The following is a 6,739-nucleotide window of genomic DNA, read 5'->3' as shown; positions in this document are numbered from 1 at the left end:
CTACCTGCCCAAAATGAGGAGATTAAATCTTCTTATTTTGGTAGTATACAATATGTATATAAAGTGTATAATTATATTGCCATTTATTTATTCCTTATTAATCAGTCTACACACAACAGGTTGCAATCAACTTATTAATGCCGGTCCGTAATAGTTTATTATGACAATATCGTATAATATATACTTTAATTATAAATATCGCATATTTATAATTAGCTAATTAAATATAACCGATTACATTTAATTACGAATTAACATATTAATTCGTCCAAGCTTAACATTATATACATTAATTAAATATAACATATTATATTCAATTTACGAATTGACAGTTAATTCGTCTCAGCTAATATTATTTAATCGGCATTAAATAATCGTCTCATCAACACGTTGACTAACTGTTTAGTCATATAAGGCATCAATGTGATTACATTTCCATAACCACATCTCTCAAACACATCCTTTAGGTGTGACTTTTAGGGACCATTGATCACCGCTTATCCGTATGATAATAACGTCAAACTTTCTAGCAAGCCAACCGTTATTAGGTAATCGTTAATCAACTGATAAAATACGATGTATACCCTTGTGAACCTATAAGAGATTTATAAATGTTATCACACTAATTTGTGGAGGACACAAGCTCCAACAGATATAACATGTAAAAGGAATAATGCTAACGTAAAATGAAGTACTCAATTATAAATTATGTGGTAACTAAATTAGTAATGTGAAATTGCAAACTTAGAATTAGAAATACCTTAATGGAAGAGAACTTATATGGAAAAACAAATAACAATAACCAAATGCTCGAATATCAAATGCTTGAACAATAGTTTGTAGTACAAATGTTGAAAGATTAACTAATGGAATGCTTAACAACTTGTAAATTAAAATGAGAAAACTAATGAGAGAAAATATAATGCTTGAGGCTATTGTAAGTAAACTTAGACGTGAAAATGAGATGCCCTAAACCTTGGAATACCTCTCCTATTTATAGTAGAGGTGAAAGAAACGTAAGCTTTCATGATGCATGCAGCCCCGATCGGGGTCGTGTGTTTCTCTACCGTTTCCATTAAATCCCATCTTAATTAGCAAGAGTATCCTATGTGGGTGATTAATTAGCGATTAATCACCCGGTTTAAGACCTCATATCTTGGCATCCTAGGTAGCTTGGAATCCTATTCTTTCCTCTTTGATTTGGACTTGAACATTTGGGCTTGACTTTGATTGTTTACTTCTCTTGCATTTTTATTTTGATCCAACATTTTCCTCATGAAAACCCATGCAACTTGAAGTAACAAAGTCCATGCAACATTCAATTCTTAGTCCATTTGGTCTTCTTTCCACTTAGCTTGCAATTTCTAGCATCCTTGTAGTATTTTAGCTCCAAAAAGCTTGTTTCCTACAAAATATGTCAAAACATATATCCAAAACAACTAGAAATGCAAATATTAGCTATAAAACACTTAAGATAAGTGCTAAAGACATGTAAAATCAAGCTAATATAGAGGGTTAAAATGTATAAAATATGCACTTATCATAACTGTTATTGGTATGAGTTCTCTACCAATCTACCATATATTAGTAATCAAGTATACAACATTTATACCTAATTTATCTTTGATAAATCAAGTTTTATATTTTTGAATTCGGTATTTTAAACCTATATTAAAACATTTAATATTTAGAAAAAATAGTACTTCATACAAATATACATTGCCGTAAAAATCTTTTAATTAATAATTATCTAGGATTATTTTGTCTTTTTTCTTAAACGTTAAAAGAATTCACTTATAATAATTTCTTATTTTTCATATTGTTGATTAAAATTTTATTACTGTCGAAAAAAATTTATAGATCAATGATTACAACTTTTAATGTCAATTGCAATAGAAAATGGAAGCAGCAGTTGAACTTTATAGGAAAACTGTTTTATTCATTGCAAATTGGGGAACTTGAATTGATGACGTGGGTGAACCACAATGCAAGAAATATTTTAGTATTTATAAAGATAAGATTAATCGGAACAAATGGAGTAGGTTTGCTCTATTTCAACACACATTTTTTAACTGGAGCTATACAAACTCGGTTGAATAAAGAAGCTAATATGCAAAAGCTCGTCACTTCCCATATTATTTACAAATACTAGTGTATTGTAATAACTAGTAATAATCCTAATAAATAGGTAGGACACAAAAAACAAAGTTAGGGAAAAGTAATGTTAAAAGAAAGAAGAGGAAACTTTGGCATGCCTCATTAGTGCACATGCGTGCTAGGGTTGAGCAAAAAATCCGATTATCTAAACTGATCCGATATCCGATCTGAATTCGATCCGAATTTTTGGATATCCGATCCGAAAGTTAAGTTTGGTTTGGATATCTGATCCGAAATCTTTGGTTTTGGTTTGGATATGGATATTAGAATTAAAACATTTGGATATCCGATCCGATTCGAAAATATAGTTTTCTAGTATAACTTCGAGAAAATAAAATTTTATTTGATACAACAACTTAATTAATGTTTAAAATATTAGATAAATATCTAAATGGTACTTCAATTTTATGTAGAGAACATTGGAGTAAGAATATTAAAGAAAATCATTATGTAAGACTATGAATATAATCGTATTTCAAACTTAATTTTAGAGTAAATTCAAAAGTATGGATATCCGATGGATATCCGTATCCGATCCGATTATTTTGGATACCCGAACATTGGATATCCGAAATATTTGGTTTGGATATTGGATATCTAACTTCAGGATTTCTAATATGGATATCCGATCCGAACTAGCACTTTGAATCGGATATCCGATCCGTACTCTGCCCTAATGCGTGCCATCAACAGGCGTTTTTAGGAACTTAGTCACTTACCTATGAGGGTTCAAGTTTATTAACAAAATTTTCTAACGATACATATTCATGTACACCAAATTATCAATAATACTACCAAATCTTTACAAGTTGTATTTCGTAACAAAATTGTAAGAGATATTCACACATAGATTCCGATACTTCTTTGATGAGATATATTGTTTTCTTGATATATATAAAAAAGACAAATATTACATTAAATATCAAAATATTAATATAAATATTATCTTCTTTAGAAAAACAAACAAGAAAAGTTAACAATTAAAATATAATTTTCAAAAAAGTGAAGCAATAAAAGACTCACTATGTGACACCCCCATATACCAAGGAGCCTTACTAAGTCCTTCCCTAGCATATAAGGACATCACTATCTCGGTTGCCCGAGGAAAGTAATCATCAAAGGTCAATAAAAGAACATTTAAACTGTTTACAAGTGTTACAACCACACTGCTAAAAGAAAGATACAACTCATCACTATATACTATATCCTGTCGTAACTCGTGAGGACTCATCCCGGCCGGACTCCAAAGAACCATCCAAGACAACACTGCTAAGACCGATCGCTCACCATAAGGGATCACGGCACACAACAAAACAAACAAGACAAACCAAACAAGGTCGAGAATCGAGACAAGACACAACAAACATAACCAACCTATAACAACCACAACCAAACACACACACAGTCACAACCACTCCAACCAATCTCCGTCACCGACTGTCCACTGGACCAGCCGTGCCAGTGGGGGACCGCAGTCGTTCCCACCTAAGCCCCGCTCATCATATTGAGAGATAACCCTGTCCCATTAATGTGCACATCCCCTCCCGTGGCGGGTTCCACGGAGGGCGAAACTAGGGCGTGAAGCCACTCCCGCAAGCGACTCCACTCAGCCGAGGACGCACCTCGAGAACCAACGACAATAATCATAGACAGCTGCAATACAACCACAACCAACAAAATAGCATACACCAACCGATTGCCATGGGTACTCAACCATAGGTCACGACAGCAACACAACAACAACGCAGCAACCGACACACTAGACAATCAACAGAAACTGAGTAGGCGAACCTACCTTTAAGCGACTGCAACGATTCCGTGTCGACACACGCGACACCCATCAAACAAGCAACACCTATACACACAATACAATCCTCTATCATTACCCTTCTAACCCTAACTGAAAACACAAAGACACGGATGATGATGATGACATACCTACATGTGGAAATCTGGCAAAGGAACTGCTACCCGACTCAAGCTATGCACTCCTATGGCACAAGCACCCTCAAAGGCTCCTATGGAAGGTACTTGGTGAAAGGAAGAGGAAGGGACGACATCTAGGTTTAGAGAAAAGAGGGGGAAATGATTTGCGGTTTTGACGAAACACGACTATAAACCCCCGCTGAAAAGACGCTACTCGATCGAGTAACTAACGTACTCGATCGAGTGCCCCCTACTCGATCGAGTACCCAAGCTACTCGATCGAGTAGCCTCTACTCTATCGAGTACCACCCACATAGAAAGGAAAACACGGCAAATGGTAACTCTGTCACGCTTCACTAAGAGATATCATCTGCTCCCAAAGTCGGTCAAGGTTGGTCAACGAGTTCCTAAAAGAGCGGGTATTACACACTATATTTAATGTTGCAGGCTATACCTGTAACACCCCCATTTACCAAGGAGCTTTAACCAGACCTTCCCCAGCAGATAAGGGCGTTACCATCTCGGTTGCCTGAGGAATAGTAAATATCAAACGTCAATAAAAGAACAATTACGTTTATTACAGGTTACTCAACAAAATAAAAAGATACAACTGATGACTTCTATCAACTACGTGAAACTATCTTTGCCATGACTCGTGATGGACTCGTCCCTCCAAAGCACTCAGCTAAGCTCCACATATCAACCTGCTAAGACCGAGTGCTCACCATAATGGATCACGGCAGACACAACACAAGAAGACAACAACACACAAGGTTAGTAATTGAAGGAACACACAATGCTAGATACAACAAACACTCACCCAAGACCTCCTCCAATCACCAACACTCCTCTGACTGCCCGAAGGTCAAGTCCTGCAAGATTACGGCCGCAACCAGTAATCCTCACCGCCAGTGGGGGACCGGAGCCATTCCCACCTAAGCCCCGCTCATCAATACCGCGGAGCGTAAACCCATGTTCCTTAATGTGCACTTCCCCCTTTTGTGGCGGGTTCCACAAAGGGCGAATCAAGGGCGTGAAGCCACTCCCGCAAGTGACTCCACTCAGCCGAGGATGCACCTCGCGAACCAGTGTCAACCAAACAATACAACCAACTACAATCAATCCACACTACCGACAGGCACACCCAAAACCAATTAAACAATACAATCGACGACATACTAAACAACCAACAGTACTGAGTAGGAAAACCTACCTCTAGCGATCTGCAGCAATACCGAATACGACCATAAGACGACAAGTAACCACCATAACCACCTATTACAAACAGTATGACAACCCTATTACTACTACCACAACCATAACCAAACCTAAGGAAGGTGAAGGTGATGATGAGGATGACATATCTATACATAGCGTTCCGGCGACAAGATTGCTACCCGACCCATGCTTCTCATCCCCATGGTGTCTCAACTCACAAAGGGATCCAAAAATGATGAATATGGGTGAAGGAGAGAGGTGTGACAGCAGTTAGGTTTAGGGGAAAAGAAATGAAATGATTCTAGTTTCACGATTCCACGATTTATATTTTACCGCTGAACTCCCGTTACTCGATCGAGTATGGGACTTACTCGATCGAGTGACCTCTACTCGATCGAGTCACTGAGCTACTCAATCGAGTAGCCCCCGCTAGATCGAGCTTCCCAAATCCAAAGAGTTATTATGTCACAAGATTAAACTCGTAAGGCTTCCAAAGGTCTAGACATGTGTCTAAGGTCAGTCAACGACAGTCAACGGGTCCCTAAAAGGATGGGTATTATAATACCAACTATTACCCAGGTACATGTAAATTGTAGCTTATTAATTACGCACTCTATTTAATATTGAGTTAAAAGAGGCTTAAGTGAGGCTTTTTAAAAATACGAAAAAAATGCTGGCCATGGGTTTCGAACCTACAATCACTGGTACATTTTAGCAACTCCTATCCACTGTACTACTTTCAAATACATGCTTAATATTGTTCTGTAAAATATTTATCTCATAATCAACGGGGGTTCAATTAAACCCCATGACCCCCCCCCCCCCCCCACAGAAAACGCCCCTGGGCCCATCAAGAGTTGCGAGAAGATGGATTCTAGTTTAATTATTCTCATCACTTGAGTATAACTGTATAACTGTACAAGTACACAAGCCTATCTATCTTTCTTTAAAGGGTTTTTTTGTCAGAAACCACCTTTTATTTAGGGTCATTTGTGAACAACTACCTTTCATTTTTTTTTGGCTTTTTTTTGGTAAAATGTAAGTATATTAATACCAATAATACTTTCAAAATTATATCAATCCACTTAGTCAGGCAAGAAAGCTACTTAAGCCACTGCCTAACACTTTCTCTATCCTTAGCATTACAAATATGAAAAACTCTACTGCTAACCTCCTCTCTTATCTGCATTACAATAACTTCAGGCCTACCCATAACATACTCAAATCGACATCTATTTCTCGCCTCCCAAATTTTATAGACAAGGGCTTGTATCACTGCTGCAATAATTTTCTTCCTCAAAATAGAGGAGGTTAGCAGTAGAGTTTTTGGCTTTCAACTACCTTTCATTTCATTTTATTTTTGACTTTCAACTACCTTTCATTTCATTTTATTTTCTTCCTCAGTAGGCCTACCTTTCATTTTATTTTTGGCTTTCAA

The sequence above is a fragment of the Silene latifolia genome, chromosome Y, assembly GCF_048544455.1.
Source record: "Silene latifolia isolate original U9 population chromosome Y, ASM4854445v1, whole genome shotgun sequence".
Classification (NCBI taxonomy): Eukaryota; Viridiplantae; Streptophyta; class Magnoliopsida; order Caryophyllales; family Caryophyllaceae; genus Silene; species Silene latifolia.
Note: the sequence above shows the minus strand (reverse complement) of the source record.